This window comes from Eptatretus burgeri, chromosome 11 (genome assembly GCF_056783735.1).
Source record: "Eptatretus burgeri isolate ZD-2024b chromosome 11, Ebu_testis_v1, whole genome shotgun sequence".
NCBI lineage: Eukaryota > Metazoa > Chordata > Myxini > Myxiniformes > Myxinidae > Eptatretus > Eptatretus burgeri.
The window spans coordinates 53,642,666-53,659,698 of NC_140971.1; the positions used below are offsets into that span (position 1 = coordinate 53,642,666).

Sequence of the window (17,033 nt, forward strand, 5' to 3'; positions counted from 1 at the left end):
CTGCATGGAAATAAAATTGCTCTTCTGAATCAAATTAATATTACATCTCCTTTCCAATCCATTTCCTTGAGGAAATGACAATGCTAAACAGAGCTATTGTTTGGTGTTGTTTTTTTTTTTTGTACAAAGACAATATTCAAATCAGCCAATGTTGTACATAATAAATGTTTTTCAGGTATTCAGCGAGCATATTGAGTGAGTGCAACTCAAATGAACAGAGCAGGATTTAGTGATGTATATGATCGAAGATTGTGGCAGTTGGGATTAAATATTTTTTAAAGGAAAAAAGGTGCATCCAACCAAATAAGTAACTTGACATACCCTACTAATTTAGTAAAAAGCAAGCAAGGGCAGATCCAGTCTCAGGCGACGTTTCACCCGCTTTACAGTGGTCTTCATCATGCCAATCAACCAATAGCCAATATATTGGCCTGGGGGAGTCTGCTGGAAAGTGAATGGAATGTTGCCCAAGACCAGATTTGCTCTAGCTTTGCTTGTTTATTAATAGATTAGCAGGGGAGATCTATTGACATTTTGGGTTGGATGCCCCTTTTTTATGTTTAAAAATACATACTGTATATCTATTTCTCAGGCAAATGCTATTTGTCCATTGTCACTAATATCAGATAAACATCGATTTATTTTTTTTCTCATATTGTCTTTGTTAATTAATCCCTTAGACACGGAGAAATGTCACATTAAAGTTTGATGAGTCAAAATGCCAAAGCCAGATCTCTAATACCCATTCTGATTATTGTACGGAATGTAGGCAAAAGGCGCTAAAGAAATACAAATATTATGAATGTGCTCAATAAGTATTTGAGAGTAATTCTCCAGCGGGATAAAATTTATAATTATAGTAGTAACTAGGGTTATCTGGCAGTTTGAACAGTGTCAGGTATTTGGTGTCCGTAGATTCACACTCGGCCCATAAAAACAGGTGAGCATTGTTCCTTTGGCCACAAATCGGAAAGTCTGCATTTCCTGGCTAAGTACCTTCCAGCACAACTTCTCCCTCGACACTTATTACTGCAGCACGAACAAAACCAAACCTCGCCGTCTCGACTGTTTTATCGATCTTTTATTTTCCCAAAGACAACCGTTGTTCCTCATTAAAGCAGTATGCTTTATAGGCATTTAAAATTTTTATTTTCCTGCTGAATACCCATTTTCCCCTAAATTACCATTGCTTCAGTTGTGACATTCACTTCCCGGAGCGTATAATTCTGACTTTCCCCATGAGACTAGCAGGTTGTTTGTAATGCCAAGCAGTTATCCAGATTATGATTGGATCGAACTCCAGGCAGCCGGGGTTTCAAAAGCCGTATTTCACATTCCCTGAATGGCATATGGTGTTCCAAGGGCTTCAGTTCATAAACACACCCTCTCAGTAGAACCGCTACAAAATCTAACAGCATTTTGCTGAGGCTTCATGATTTTAGGAACCACTTCACCGGAATTGATACTGGAATTTTCAAATTCAATGCAATCGTTGCGGACAAATTAGAGGATTTTTTGAATAAATTGCAGGTTTGTGTTATTATTTTCTGCCACCTGAATAGCCCCAACGATTTTGTTCATTAGCAGTGGGTTGCACTGCTCTTAATGACAGTAGCAGCACATAAGTCATTAATATTAAACAGAGGAATGTGGACTCGAAAGTACCGTGGACTGAAGCGATGCCCGTCATGCCAACGCTTCCTGATGGATATCTCTGAGCGAGGATGAAAGAACGATGTCATATCGACATTCCCCAGTGTAATGAACTTCACACCAGGTTCTGGCGATTTTGACAAGAGATGTTGCACTTTGGGACATTTTTTAAAGCACACCATTAGGCTCCCGGGGCACATAATACACCGCGAGTGAAAAAGCAATATTGAGAACACTTGCTTATTGGCATGATGCCATTGTGTAGTGAAGAATATTATTTTATATATCAATACTCCAACTATATTTGAGCTTATTAGGTCTGCTGAAATTTTCCTTGCAAGCGTCAATGCCTGGTATTAAATGTAATAACATGAGTTATTTATGCCTTGCATGGTGAGGGGAAAAGGGAGGGGGGAGGAGAGGGGGTTAAATTGCTCTCTGGAGAGAAGCCATTTCCGTCAATGATGAGCCCACTCAGCAAAACCTCCCTACATTGACTCATCACTGGCTTAGATTTGAAACGAGGTCTTTCTTATGTGTGGTACACATCATAAGAGGTCCTCATCAACCACCAGTCGAAGCGATAGACTTGAGTTACCTTCAGGCCTACCTATGTGTCACGGCATGAGTGATTTAAATCACGAAACACATCAAATGGAAAATTTAGGATGAATAGTGAGGGGGAGGGAAGGGTTGATGGTGCAATTTTTTTGGAACTATGCTTTGTGAATCTTTTTAAGACCAAATATAAGAAATCTACAAACCACAGGGTTTTCAGTAAAAGGGTCGAAATGATCCAGATAAATTGGTCCGTTTTCCTTCCGAAAATTGCTTCTGTATCCATCTGGCCCACTCTGTGCATTTTCCCCTACCCCTCATTCTTCACCAACATCTCTTATTTGTCTCCCTCTATTTTATCCCTCAAACTGCTGTTGGAGTTTCCCCATCTCTTCCTACTGTTCCTTTTGTTCTGTTGCATCCTGATGTGTTATGTGCTGTAGCTCTTCCATGAGCCTTGACTTTGGATACAAAAAAAAATCTACATGATCCCCCACCTCTCCCCTCCGCCACAACCATTTCCATCTTTGTAACCACTCCCTCTGTGCTGAAATCCAGGGAAATGATTGAAGCACTTTGTGAACACACGGACACCCCATCAGTCATTCTCTCAAACCTTCCCCAATAGTTGATGGTGTTTCGGAAACTCAAATCATCTCTGTGTTTTTGTCTGCCTGTTTACGCATCCCCACCCCTGACCCGCAACTCCTCCACACTGCACCCCTAATTTAGCCTGTGGACCCACCACCCTCAATCTTTCAGCTTTTTCATGAGCCTTGACTTTTGCAGATCCAATAAACCGTTTCCCACAACCTATCAATAATATCCTTCATACCTTTCCTCATTATATGAGCACCAGAGGTAGAGCGGATAATCCTTTGTTGCTGAATTTGTAGATTGTCTCTGTCCAACTACCCTGAGGTTTCCAGGCAGATAAAAAGACAAATTTTGCTTGCTGGTGATAAAAGGGTCTGAAACTTAAAAAAAAAAAAAAAAAAAAACTGAAATCCACAATAGCTTTTGACTACCCAGTGTGAGTCAGGTGAATATGAATGGAAATGTCACAATGTGAAGTATTGATGGTCTTGGTGGCTATTTTTAATTCTGAACTACATAAAGCTCAAAGATGCTTTCAACAAAGAAAATTCAAACATTCACCTTGTTTCGAGGGAGTCGATGAAACTCTTGTGAGAGCATGCTGCACTCAGAGCAGACAAGACCACAGCATTGGTAGCGACCATTAACTGGATAAATGGCGCTAAATCATGGCCATGCTTCTGGAACAATTTATCTGGATCATTTTGATACTTACACTGAAAACCATGTGGTTTGTAGATTTCATATACTGTATTTTGTGATATTTAAATGAGCATATTCGCAGCCCCCAAAATTTCACCATCGACCCTCTCTCCTCCCCCTCACACTTCTCCTTTCCGCAATTAAAACCATGGCCCAATGACGGGCTTTCCACATCCCTGAAATTCTCTCGATTAGTAAAGAAGCCGGTGTTTGTGAGATTTACATTTGATTTTCTAATTATTTAATGATTATAGCACTAATTGTGCGTTGTACATTTTATTTTAAGCGGGCTTGCCTCTCGTTCACCCGCAGGTTAAAGTGGAACCTTTGTCAATCCTGACCACCTGCAATCGCTCCAGCTGGAATCAAAACACCCCCTCCATGTGTTTTTATTTTTTTGAACACCTGTCTACATATAAAGTTCTCCAGGTGCCGGTAACCTTTCGAGAGACATATCTGTTTCGTAGGAACAGTGGACCCCTCCTCTCGAGCTGCAGTCAGTGCTCCCCGAGGTAGAACGAGGTGATGACCTCTGAGCCAGACAGTGGCGTTCCAGCTACATCATCCCTGCGGAACATGCGCTGCTCGAGAACGCGCGTTCCAGGGCAAGGGGGAGATCGATGCCACCCTTCAGGTCTCACACACCGTCACACGTTGCCTTGCCGACAGGATCAGCGATTGGTCTAAATGACTGAAAAGCTAGCAAAGTTGCATCACTTCAACAAAACATCCTCATATGTTTTCACGACAACAAACAAATCACGTAAATACTCACTCAAATAACTCAGACCTGCACAGTTTCTGCTGAGAAATGTCTGTCATCGGCGCATATTGACCTCCGCGAGTCGCAACCGGGGCCGCCACTGGAAGTCTACCTGCCGAACCGTCGAGGGTGATTGCCCGAGAATCCGAGACAGCCGCTGTAAAGTGCAGGCGGGAGAGACGCGGAAGGCTGGGCTCGAGTCTTGGAGAGAGCGAGAGGGGCCGGACAGAGATCCCGACGTCAGAGACCGGGCTGCGCGCAATGCGCTCAAACCTGGGTGCCTGGAAGCGAAGCACGGAGACTGTTTAACCCATGCGTAGCATGCAAACTGCGATGTTCAGAGGAGAGGACACAACACGGCATGTCCCGCATTTGTGAATGATCACTAACAACGTTTATATGCACGAGCATTAAAAATGTGCAGTTTTTGATCAACACCCCAACATCGGTTATGAGTGAGTACAGGAATCTTACCTTATCCATGAGTACATATACGAATCCTAGACAGGTGTATTATTCATATGTGCGTACATTAGTCGTGTATGGTTCATTTGAGTGATTATCTGAGTTGTATATGATTATTAGAAGAGAATACATGATTCAAATATATTATGCAGTTAGTGGGCACCAATAGCCAGTATGTAAGCAAAAAAGGCTTCAAAAGTCACTAAGTGGATGAAACAGCGATATGTTTCCCTGACGAGCTCCAATAAAGTTGGAACCAGGTTGGTAGCTTCACTTTTCATCTGCTTGGTGACAGTTTTTAACTTAGCATTGATGAACTGATAAATGCCCTTCTGGGTTTGAAGACAGGATGCCATCATTGGTCTAAGTTAGGAGAATTTCAGTATTTCCATTAATACATTCCCCCGACTGCTTAATAACAAGAGCGATGCTTCCTGATTACCACTGTTGGACATAACACAATGTGTCCATCTGGCAGATGGCACTTGTTGGGCTCAAATACAATCTGGCCTCACCAGTCATAGTCAATGAGGCAACAATAGTCAGTATACTCGTATAAACCTACAAGGCTTCAATACAGTCGATCAAATTTACCTTTTTGGTTGGATGCACCATTTTTCTTTAAAAAAAAAAAATTAAAAGGTATCTACTGTGTATATATGTGTATATATATATATATATATATATAACCCTAATTTTTTTAATCTATTACTTGCAAAATCGAAGATTTTTCAAGTGTATTGGTCAGTCAACTTTGTTATTCTGTCTATTTGTCTCTCGCATACAGGTCACAATTCTAAACTGATCATCATGAAACTTTACCAAGGTGTAGAAGTAGTCTCAACTGAGAAGCCTATTGATTTTGAGATCAAAAGTCAAAGGTCATCTTGAGGTTAAATTTCTAAAATCATCAATTTTTGTCTGAAAAATCGTCCATTTTCATCCGATTGACTTGAAAATTAAACAGCAATTTCAAAGTGCATTACTGAATTGGGAAATCAACTATTTTTGAGCTCAAAAGGAGAAAGATGAACTCAAGGTCAAACTTCTAAAATCATTAAATTTCCTCTGAAAAATTATCAATTTTCATCTGATTAACCTGAAAATTAAGCAGTAATTGCATAATGCATCATGGAATACTGCGAGGAGGGATGGGGAAAGGAAAGGCAGCATGAGTGGAAGGGAAGGCAGTGTGATAAGAGGGGAAGGCAGCATGAGGGGAGGTGAAGGGAAGGCAGCTGCCCCAGTAACACCCCAAGAAGCATTGGAGATGGAAGGGTAGAGGGTTATTGGCAGAAATTGTACGTAGGGTGAGTATGGATAGTTGCTTGTGTACATCTGTGCTGATTGTGATGACTGTGAGAGGGTCTCTTCAAGAGATAGTGTGGTTGGTGTTGTGCATTCTTCACCCAAAAATCACCTTCAATAAACACAAAAACAAAAAACAATTTTTTTTATTTTTTGGGGATTTTAGCTCACCTGGAATTTAGTCTGGTGAGCTTATGCGATCAAGCAGTGTCCGTAGGTGAGTGAGTGAGTGAGTGTGTCTACAAACACTTCAGTCATTATCGCTTGAATCAAAACAATTTTGATCAAACTTGGCCAAAAGCTTCACATCTGATGTCGAACTAAGGAATATTGATCGCATCAAAATTTGCCCTCATTAAGGGCATCCATACATACACAATTTCAATGAAACTTGACCACAACCTGGCCCATCCCCATATCCTTGAGATGCTGATCAACCTGCTGCAACCACGAGGCACATGGTGAGCCCATTGGCCTCTTCCATTCACGATGCTTTCTCACTGCGAGAATCTGATGAGCAGGATCAGTGTTAGGAAAATGAGCCACGTGTCCATATAGCCGCAACTGACACTCATAGACAATGCAGGAAACAAATCTAATTTGAGTCTCTCTCAGCAACGGCTTGTTGGACACAATGTCCGACCAACGATAGCCAAGGATTTTCTGAAGAGACCAGGTACCAAAGGAATCAAGTCGCTGTCTCAGATCCCTGGTCAGAGTCCAAGTCTCACATCTATAGAGCAAGAATGGAAGCACCAATGACCTGAAAACTCAGACTTTCACCCTCCTGCACAGGAACCAACAGCACCACACTCCATGATACAGTGACTCCATGACTGCCCAGGCCAGACCCAACATCTATTGACCTCTGGGTCACAACAAGAAGAGACATAAAAATCACTACCTGTTTGTGGTGAGGATGTTGGAGGTCAAGGAGAGATTCACCGACCTTGACACAGACAAGATTGCAACATCCAAGATGTCAGTGAAAGACTGGATCTTAGTTTTGACCCAAGAAACCCATAATCCCAGTGGCTCCAACTCCTGATTCAGCACCTTGAGGGCCCACAGAAGGATATCCAGAGTTTCTGCAAAGATGACTGCATAATCTGTGAAATCAAGGTCAGAAATCTTGACATTCCCAAATGATGAACCGCAGCCTGATCTCTCTGACATCTTCCCCAGAATCCAGTCCATAAAAGCGCTGAAAAGTGTGAGGGCCAGTACACACCCCTGATGAACTCCAGCAACAACTGGAAATAATTTGGAGATGGTATCTCCACACCTCACAGCACTCTCAGTACCAGAGTAAAGTATAGACATCAGATCTATCAGTTTTGGTGGCACCCTACGAAGACCAAAAATCATCCAGAGGGCATCCCAATTCACTGAATCAAACACTTCACAGAGATCAACAAAGGCTGCAAGTAGCCCCTGCTGAAACTCTCGTCTGCATTCGGTGAGGAACTGAAGGACAAGGAGACATTCAATTGTTGACCCTTTCGTGTGGAGCTTGACTGTTCTGGATGCTGGTGCTCAAGCAGATGGTGGTGAACACAGTCAAGAATTATCCAAGCAAAGACATTGCCTGGCACTGACAGCAGCATCACCTCTCGATAGTTGTTGCAGTCCTGGCAATCACACTTCCCTTTCCAGAAAGGCACAACAAGGCCCCTCTTCCAGCTAGTGGGGATGACGCCTGTGTTCCAGGCAGAGGACAGAACTGAATGCAACGACACAAGTGCAGCATTTCCACCAGCCTTGAGAAGTTCAGCATGGATGCCACAGATCCCAGGAGCTTTACTCCATTTCAACCGGTTTACCGCAGCCTGTGTTTCCACAAAAGAAGGTGTATCATAGTTGATTGGAGGGTCAGCAATAGGAAGAGTAACAACCCTGACATCTAACTCAAAAGCTGGTGGATCAGCCTGGTACAGCCACTCAAAGTAACCGGCCAAGCGAGCCTTCACTTCGGACGCCTCTGTCAAGATCCTACCACCCTCCGCTCTAACTGCAGTATTGGAGGAATGCAATTTGTGAAATCACTTGCAAGCAGGAGGAGAATCACTTGACCAAAGGTGATGATCTACCCTCTCACAGATTCTTCGCATATAGACCTGCTTGTCCATCCTCAGCACATGTACAGTTTTATGCCTCAACTCCCTGAACAGCTCAGCTCTGCCATTAAGCCTGGCCCCATGACTCTGGTCAATGGTATCCAGTTTCCCTTGAAGGACAAAATTCTTCTTCACCCTCTGGTGAGTTCCATGACATCCACCGGCAACATCAAGGATGGTGGTCTCCAAACACTCCACAAATTTTCAGGATTCCCCAAAGCATCCAAACCCCCTAAATCCCCACTCAGCTTGTTCACAAACTCCTCAACGACCCTCTCGTCCTTGAGCTTGCCAAAATCCAGCCTAGGCTGTGATGGTACCATTCTCCCTGATTTAAGTTGCTACTTCAGAGTTGCTACCACAAGCCTCTGGTTGATATTGAGGAACTGAGCATGACTACATACCCTAGAGTTCTGGATCATCCTCCAGTGACCATCAACGAGCACATGGTCAATTTCCTTTGCCACACCCACAGCATTGGAATACCAAGTTCAGCAATGAGCCCGTGGGTGGTGAAACCATGAACCATCCACCCTAAGTCCATGACTTCTTGCAAAGTCAATTAACTTAGTGCTGTTCTAGTTCACATTTCTAGACCCATGGGAACCAAAACGTTTCATAACCATCCTTATCAGTTCCAATCAATGCATTGAAAACCCCCAAGACTAGAAGAGTATCTCACCTGGGGTACTGATCAACCACAGACTCGAGCGTGGCAAAGAATACGTTCTTTATGGTGAGATCACTCACCTCAGTCAGAGAATAATCATAGACCAGGGAAATGACACCCAAGGGGTGACAAATCCTTAGTCTCATAACACGCTAGTTGACCAGTGTTAACTCAATTATCATTGGAGTCAGCGTATTGGACATAGCAACAGCAACTCCTTGGGCATGGTAACCATAAGAGCGACCAGACCAATAGTTGGGTTAACCCCACCATGATATCGCCACAATCCGGTCTCTGAACCTCAGAGAGTGCTGAAATCCTGATGTTAAAACGCCTGAACTCAGATGATAACAGAGACTGCTGATCATCCTCTCTTAGGGATAGGACTTTCCAGGCACCCACCCGAAGGGACCACCTCAGGTTAACCCAAGGAGACCGTCTTCTGGTGGACGACACCACAGCACCACCCTGACACACACTACCGCAATCTGTCCCGGGAAGGTTATCCCGTGTTTTTTCTCCTGTCATCAAAGAGAGGGGGTCCTGCAGGCTTTTCCCCAATTCCGTCATCCTGTGAGCTGCCCTGTGAAGGGTAGCTGCACAGGAGGTACTCCTCCGGAGTGCATTTTCACTTTTCTTTGCGTTTTTTGGAAGTTTTGTGCAGTGAAGAGTTTTATGGTGGCTGGAGTGCAAATCCTGCCACCAACCTCCTCAAAAAAGTAACCCTCTGCAGGAGGATGTCATCAGACAGTTGGGCACAAGATATGGATGGCAGTTGGCTCACAAGGAGCTTCTACGCCCTTTGACAAGTTTTGTTTTTAATCCTGCTGGGTGTCCATAATCATATACCCTCCTCACCAGGAAACCTGGTGGGGGAGATGATTTAGTCGCTGATAACCTGTCCATCAAAAAGGTTAGTCCAGGTTTACATGTTACCTGCAGCAAGTCACAGATCTAATATGGCCTGACCTGACAACCTCGGGGGGCGGGAGGGGGGGTTAACACCCAAAATAGGTGTTTGCTCTCTTCTCCGAAACTACGCACATAATTTTGATGAAACTTGACCACAACCTTCATCACCTGTGATCTACCAAAGTTTGTTCATGGTATAAAAAATAAAAATAAAAATAAATCATGGTCGAGGGAAGTCTGTGCGAGGGTTTGTGTGACTGTTGCTCCTGATCCAGGTGGGCTTCAGGATGCGCAGTTCTATTATTATTTTAACAGCATGGTGATGTCCCTGAACCTGCCACACTTTTCTCATCCCCATTCATCCCCCCCCAGAATGAAATTACATTGTTAGCTTCGACAGCTTTGACAGATGACAGATGACAGATAAGAGAGATTTTTTAGCCCCTGTTGGTCTTAGTCCGAAACGGAGGTCCCATTTTTTTTGTCTGTGCATGAACGCATGCATCCACAACATGTGCGTCCGCAACTCGGACAGGTATGAACCGATTGTATTTGTACTGGGTAAAAGGACAACACATGATTGTATACATATGCAAATCAGTTTGTTTCACGACGCGAGCCACTTTAGTTGTAAAAAAAAAAAAAACACCCGATGTTGAACATGTCCTCAACCATTTCACGGACATGCATTTACCGATGTTCAAACTTCGTATACAGATAAAGAATGATGGCTTACACATACATGCATGTCCTTTTCTTTGGAGATCAGATCCAAGATGGCTGACTGGTGGAAATTTTGTTACTTAAATGTGTCCCCAACCACTTCTCAGACATGCATAGTCTAATTTTGTTCAAACTTGGCGCAACCTCAGTGCATGATGGCATAAACGTGCCCCTCACTTTATTTTGTGATCTGATTAACGATGGCCAACTGGTATACTGGTGGCCATTTTAGATGTAAATAAATATGGCCTATCCCATTAACTCCATACAGCAAAATTACTAAAACAATGGGGGCTATGACATTTTATGTCTATATTTCCTTGTTTAATCTGGGGTTGGTGAAATGCAGGCATGATGGACCAAAGGCTCAAATAGTCTCCTCCTGCGTCACATTTCCTTGTGCTTTCCCTTTTAAGTACTTACGCATAGTTTTAATTATGTGTATTGTTCTGAGCGACTACATGTATGTGTGTATATATATATATATATATATATATATATATATATATATATATATATATATATATATATATATATATATATATATATATATTACCCTCACTACATTCTCACACTGAACCATCCTGCTTTGTGGTCCATACAAAGACACACCAGGCATTAGTAGCATGCACTGCCTGAAGCACTGCTGAGTTTATTGCAAATGATTTTGGAAGTATCAATGATTTAAATGCACTGGGTGATTGTAATGGCAGCTGATGAAACGAGCTGGTGACATTATTTCATTGCATGGTTATTATGTTGTTTGATCCGTTCCCATCATGGGAATATCAACTCCATTTAATGGATATTCTTAACGGATTCATATGGTTCTCTTTACGTGTTAAAAAAATCCAAGCTGCAGTTTCTTTGAAACCACTAGCGACGCAATGAGGGCCTTTTGCTGATTCTGCACTACTTTCGTGCTTCACAAGCATTTCCCATTTTCTCGAAGCTTAACAATGGCTCAAAGTACATCAAGAAAAGTGGACATGCTGTAGACCACGAAGACTACTGGATAACCAGAGGTTTTCAGACGCTCTGGGAACCACCAGGCCTACCATGACCAATGGGGTTTTCAGAGATCCTGTGAACTACCTAACCTAGTTTGACCAAAGGGGTTTTCAGACGTCCTGTGGACTAACAGATGAAGTATGAACAAAGATTCTTTCAAACATCCAGTGAACTCCCAGGCTAAGAATGACCAAAGGTGTTTTGTGACAATGACATAATTGTGCTTCAGATGAAAGGTCATTCCGGGCCTTTTGCCAAGTAAGCACTTCTACTGAAATTGCTGTGAGGGAGAAGGTAGGTTGGGGGAGGAGGGGATGAGGATAGGGAAAAAGAAAGTATATGGTGGTGGAGGGAAGAGTTTGGTTCACAATGAAAAACGAGAATGGGAAACAATGCAAGCAGGATGGATTACTGTGCAGTTAGAAGAGGTCAAAAAATAAAATAAATGACAATTATTTGAGAATACAGAAAAAGAAAGAAACAAGAAGATGTTGTGCAGAGCACGATACTTGGAAAATCTAAAAAACAAATTTGACCTCAACAATAATTGGTCGTTGAATTCAGTGACCTGATGTGCAAATCCTCATCAAATTTCAAGTCAATCGGAAGAAAACTGAGGATTTTAGAAATACCACCTTCGTTGTTGACCTTGGGCCAATGTTGACCTTTTGGTCCATGTTGACCTCAAAAATAATTGGCTTGTTGAATTCAGTGACCTGAAACATAAATCCTCTTCAAATTTAAAGTCGATCGGATGAAAATTGAGGATTTCAGAAATCTCACCTGAGTTGTTGATCTTTGATCGATGTTGACCTTTTGACCTCAAAAATAGGCTTTCTCCTTCCGACAAACTCTACCATTTGGTGAAGTTTTGTGAAGATCGGTTTAAAATTGTGACCTGTAGTTGATAGACAGACAGAGAGACAGCCAGACAGACAAACAAAATCGACTGACCAATGTACTAGACAAATTCTTCGATTTTGCAATTCAGAGTGGTATTTGCACACAAAAAAAAATTGGAAAAATAAAATAAAAGTAAATGGTTGAGAGTTAAGTCATGACAATATTTAATTGCAACCGGTTCACACCATGAGCAAAAGGCACTTCCCCAATTGCATGCACGAAAAGCTTCCAAATGCAGAAAATCAGATCCAAACAAAGAACTGATATTCACCACATCCGCTGCTTTCATAGAAGCTAATAATATACTCGTTTGATAGAATTTATCACCAATGATAAGCAAGCGCTTTTTATGAAGAATAACAATGGACAACCAGGTGAGGAGTTCTGGTGAAGGAGAGGTGAGGAGAGGAGAAGGTGAGCTTGCACAGCCGCCCCTTGGGGAGGCATGGCCATCATAGTTGACCGTGGTAGTTATTGATGTCAGTGGGAGAAATATCACATAAAAGATCACACCATTACGCAGTTGTCTCCAAAGCAACGTCAAGATAAACAGAGACCCAGAATGTCAGCCATGAGCCAAAGGCACGGGCTGTCCTCAAGTCCAAGCAATTTGGCTGTTTTGAAACCCACATGGACCACAGTTCTTTGTTGCCAAATGAATACATTATTGGAGCCACCTCGTTATTGGTGCCACTAATTGGCGACAGGCCTGGAAAGTTTGGCGAGACGTATCCACGTGCTTCCGCGATCCATCCAGGCTGCCGCAGCTCAAGGGAAAAAAACAATTGGTGAGAGGATAGAAATTCTCTTCTTTTTAGATTCATGTATTCTGGTGTTCTGCCAAAAGGCAGGTTCAGTAATGCAGAAGCAGTTTCTTGGCAAGGGTTATACTGGGTAGTTTGCCATTGCCTTCCCAGCAGTAGTTCGGACAGGAATTTGTAATCTGTCCAGGGTGCAATCGATTGCCCATCTACGCTTCACAAAAAACACGTGGGATTTTAACATCCACCACCTCATGCTGCCATTCAGGAAAAATCAGAAAATGTCAACTCGTCAAGAAACCGAGATAAATTTGTGGATTTAATAACAGCAATAACAATATTTACGATAACAAAACGGGATAAATTATGCCTTAATATGCCATTCACAGTTTGTTTCTATCATGTGTGCATCAAAAGATATAAAAATTCAAATTTGTACAAGATCTTTAATGGACACAATATGTACAGTGCCTTCAGAAAGTATTCACACCCCTCGGCTTTTGTCACATTTTGTTGTGTTACAGCCTGAATTTAAAATGGATTACATTTAAATTTTTTGTTACCAATCTACACAAATTACCCCATAATGACAAAGTGAAAACAAGTTTTTAGAAATTTTTACAAATTTATTGAAAATGTAAAGCTGAAATGTCTTGTGTCAATAAGTATTCATCCGGCTGAGTCAATACTTTGTAGAAGCGCCTATGGCAGTGATTATAGCTTCGAGTCTTCTTTGGTATGTCTGTATCAGCTTTGCCGATCTGGATTTGTGGATTTTCTTCCATTCTTCCTTGCGGATTTGCTCAAGCTCTGTCAAGTTGGTCTTTTGCACTCTGAAGCAGGTTCTTCTCAAGGATTTGCCTGCACAGTTGGACACCGCTATTAGATATTCACAGACCCTTTGTATTTGCAGGTCAAAAAGTGTGACCTGCTTCTACATTCACGGTTTTGTTTTGCTTTTAACACTTAATGAATGGTCTCCTAAGTCCACCTGGGAAATTGGAAATTGGAAATCAGCCAACATCAAAGTGTGCCAATTAGATTGCTATGCTTACAATCATCAGCAAGGTCATGGAATCCATCATCACAGTTGATATTATATCCTTCCTTTTCTGCAACAACATATTCTCAGACCACCAATTTGGTGTCAGACCTGGTCACTCCACCTTGGACATGCTGCTTCAATTCTCCCATTAATGGTGGAGGCCCTCGATATCAGAAACGAGATCATGGCTGTCTCTCTGGAAATATCTCAAGCTTTTGACACAGCTGGCATCCTGCTTTTCTCTCCTAACTGTCTGCCTCTGGAATCCAACGTCAATTCCACTCATGGATTGCTGGCTTCTTCCTTTCTCGTGGACAACGTCTGGCTCTCAGCAGAACCCTTTCATCTCCTCTCCCTGCCAAGGCTGGAGTACCCCAAGGCAGTGTTCTAGGCCCCATATTATTCTTAATCTTCCTCAATGATCTCACTGACTCCATGGAAAATCCTCTTTATCTCTTTGCTGATGACTCTACTCTCTGCTATGACATCTCTCATCCTTCTGACAGACAGTAAGCAGCCTCTTCTCTATCCTCAGCCATTGACAAAATCACAAAATGGTTAAACACAATTTTGCTTATTATTTATCTATATTGTCCAACCTTTGTGTTCTCCCTTACCCCTCATCATTACCTGCATCCCTTGTTTGTCTGTCTCCACCTACTTTCTTCCTCTGCCCTGCTGTTGGTGTTTCCCCTTTCTCCTGCTGTTCCCTATGTTATGTTGTCCTGATTTGTTCTGTGTAATCGCTCTTCCATTAGCCAAGACCATGTTAAAAAAAAAATTGCCCCAACATTTATGGCATTTTTCAGGAACATATCGCCTGGCAATAGAAGGGTCCATCCGTATTTGGCTCCATTAATTGTTCCCTCTATACTGAAAAGTCTCCCAGTCTCTGCAGCTGAAAAGCATCCCCATAGCAAGATGCTGCTGTAACCATGCTTCATGGTAGGGATTGTGTTAGATGGGTGATGAGCTGTGCTCGGTTTCTGCCAGATGTAGCATTTTGCAATCACACCAGAGTTCAATTTTCGTCTCACCAGAACACATAATCTTTTGCCTCAAGATCTCAATCTTTCACATGCCCTTTTGCAAACTCCAAGTATGCTGTCATGCGCCTTTTTCTCAGGAGTGGCTTTCGTCAGGCCACTCTTCCATAATTCCTAGATATGTGAAATGCTGCAGAGAATGTTGTCCTTCTGGCAGGTTCTCCCATCTCAGCCAAGGAACTCTGCAGTTCTGTGAAAGTGGTCATTTGGTTCTTGATCAACTCCCTAATCAAGGTCTCCCTTGTCTGGTTGTTCAGTTTGGTCAGATGGCCAGCTCTAAGAAGAGTCTGGGTAGTTCCATAATTTTTCATTTCCTAATGATGGAGCTCAATGTGCTCTTGGGAACTTTCAACACTCGAGAAATTGTTTTATACACTTCCCCAGATCTATGCCTCCTCACAATTCAATCTCGGAGTTCTACGGACAGTGGACAGTTCCTCGGACTTCAAGGAAGAGTTTCTGCTCTGACATGCACTGTCAACTGTGGGACCTTGTATAGAAAGGTGTGTTTCTTTCTAAAGCATGTCTAATCAATTGAATCGACCACAGGTGGACTCCAATTAAGTTGTGGAGACATCTCAAGGATTATCAAAGGAAATTAGATTCACCTGAGCTCAATTTGGAGTGTCATGGCAAAGAGGTTGAAAACTTATTGACTTCAGAAACTGAAAAGACATTTCAGCTTTTCATTTTCAATAGTTTTGTAAAAATTTCTAAAAACATATTTTTCCTTTGTCATTATGGGGTATTTTGTGAAGATGAGTGACAAAAAATAAAAATTCAATCCATTTTAAATTTAGGCTGGAACACAACAAAACGTGAAAAAAGTTGAGGGGTGTGAATACTCTCTGAAGGCACTTTGTTTTTCACTTGGAAGTTGTGGGTTACAATGTGTAATTAAAGGTGGAAAAAGCCCCCACACTTTTCAGCACTTGTATGGACTGGTTTATAGGGAGGATGTCAGAGAGATCAAGCTACGGTGCATCATTTGGGAATGTCAAGATCTCTGACCTTGATATCGCAGATGATACAGTCATCTTGGTGGAGACTTTAGATATACTTTTGAGGGCCCTCAAGGTGCTGAATGAGGAGTCTTTGCCACTGGGATTATGGGTTTCCTGGGTCAAAACTAAGATCCAAGCTTTCAATGACATCTTGGATGCTGCTGTCCTGTCTGTGCCTGTTTGTGGTGAGCATGTTGAGGTCATGGAGACGTTCACTTAGCTTGGCAGTGATATTCATGTCTCTGTTGGCTGTGAGTCAGAGGTCAATCGACATCTGGGTCAGGCCTGGGGACTCATGGATTCACTCGATAATGCGGTGTGGCGCTGCCGGTACCTGTGCGGGAGGGCGAAAGTCCGAGTCTTCAGGTCCTTGGTGCTTCCAGTCTTGCTCTGTGGATGTGAGACTTGGACTCTGACCAAGGATCTGAGACAGAGACTTAATTCCTTTGGTACCAGGTCTCTTCAGAGAATCCTTGGCTATCGCTGATTGGACTTTGTGTCCAACGAGCAGTTGCTGAGAGACTCAAATGAGATTTTTTTCCTGCATCGTCCATGAGTGTCAGCTGCGGCTGTATGGACATGTGGCGCATTTCCCTGACTCTGATCCTACTCACCAGATTCTCTCAGCGAGGGAGTCTCCCAAGTAGAGGAGGCCAATGGGCCGACCACGTGCCTCGTGGTTGCAGCAGATTGATCGGCATCTCAAGGAGATGGGGATGGACAGATGGAGACCCCTGGAGTACCAGCGGAAAGTGGACGCAGCGACGTGCTGCTCTGGCGCATGCTCCGATACCT

The 17,033-nt window shown here is 42.7% G+C and overlaps 1 protein-coding gene across 6 annotated transcripts in view; it reads right to left on the bottom strand.

Annotated features, from left to right (window-relative positions):
- The window catches only part of LOC147017089 (leucine-rich repeat and immunoglobulin-like domain-containing nogo receptor-interacting protein 1-B), a 259,391-nt gene that overhangs the window by 174,768 nt on the left and 67,590 nt on the right, over positions 1–17,033 (bottom strand). The window contains exons 1-2 of one of the 6 annotated variants that reach the window (XM_085846457.1): positions 12,263–12,367; positions 4,286–4,554 (exon numbers count right to left, since the gene is read on the bottom strand). The exons of 3 other annotated variants lie outside the window; for them this stretch is intronic. The gene's annotated coding sequence lies outside the window, so the exon portion shown is untranslated. Of the gene's footprint in view, positions 1–4,285; positions 4,555–12,262; positions 12,368–17,033 lie in introns of those variants that run through there. 2 more of the 6 variants (XM_085846458.1, XM_085846456.1) reach the window with 2 other exon arrangements.